The sequence below is a fragment of the Micropterus dolomieu genome, linkage group LG18 (genome assembly GCF_021292245.1).
Source record: "Micropterus dolomieu isolate WLL.071019.BEF.003 ecotype Adirondacks linkage group LG18, ASM2129224v1, whole genome shotgun sequence".
Classification (NCBI taxonomy): Eukaryota; Metazoa; Chordata; class Actinopteri; order Centrarchiformes; family Centrarchidae; genus Micropterus; species Micropterus dolomieu.
In genome coordinates, this window is record NC_060167.1 from 2,613,378 (window position 1) to 2,614,435 (window position 1,058).

The following is a 1,058-nucleotide window of genomic DNA, read 5'->3' on the forward strand; positions in this document are numbered from 1 at the left end:
TCAGTGTTTAATAATCTGTTCAGAGATGAAGAAGCTTTAGAATGTAGAAGTTTAGAAAACAGAAACTCCAAACACCTGAACCCAACAGGATGCAGGTTCAAACTGTAAAACACAAAAAGGTAAAAAGAGCTCTCATTAATATTAATAAGAACGTGCTGCTACTTCAATAAAGATGTAGTGACTTCACCTTTCAACTCTGCAGCTCCACCAGTGGCTCCATCTATACACTCATGTTATGCAGCCAAACACAAATAAAAACCCACAGAAACTGATTTCAGATAAATGTTTCCATGTACCTTGTACCTGCTTGTCCATATCGATTTCATCAATTTCTGTTACTGCTTCTTTTGCCATTCATCTGCTCTCTCGTTTCCGGGGACATTGAATAAGTTCAAATCATCGATACATGATATTCTTCTCCAGTCCAAACAGTCACTGAAAATCACCTTTTGCTGACCTGCTGAGATCCATGTACTCTAATTCAGGCGAAGCAATCGCCACTCGCATTCACCAAGCCAACACTTCGTTTGTCCCTCTGCTCCAAGAATTTCTGAGTGAACACCTCCACCTCAACCTCCGAAACACCCCTTTTCACCACTCTGACAAACAGCTAAACTATTTCAACGTTTTAAAGACTCCCTACAAACATAACCCTCCCTCACCAAGCTTCCCCAGCACTTCAGCCCTCCCAGAGGACCAGGTCGTATCAGAACCTGAACCACCTTAATCTCTTTCTCATCCTTTCTCTATATCTCAAGCCTCACCTACAACCGAGCACTTGCATTCCTCCATCCCTTCTTATGGTATCCTTCTTTCTTCTCGGTTCCTACCTTTCCTATCCCATCTCCTTGGGCCTCATCAGCTCCTCCCACCAAAATAACAGCTATCACAGCCGCACAGGCCACACCTACGCTGGCATCCTGTCTATTCTCCCCCCCCCCCATTATAATAATAAACAACTCCTGTTTCTTATGTAGCTTCATGTCATTTCCCGTGTCACTTTTTACGTGTGTTTTCTCGACAAACGTGGTTTGGAGGCCAGTCATCTGGTACGGAGT

At 43.6% G+C, this 1,058-nt stretch overlaps 2 protein-coding genes across 2 annotated transcripts in view; both read right to left on the reverse strand.

Moving 5' to 3' along the window:
* The window catches only part of LOC123956647 (nuclear factor 7, brain-like), a 167,305-nt gene that overhangs the window by 89,740 nt on the left and 76,507 nt on the right, over positions 1–1,058 (reverse strand). The gene's annotated exons all lie outside the window — the stretch shown is intronic.
* LOC123956640 (NACHT, LRR and PYD domains-containing protein 14-like) overlaps positions 1–1,058 on the reverse strand; it is a 36,610-nt gene that overhangs the window by 1,484 nt on the left and 34,068 nt on the right. The window lies entirely within an intron of this gene.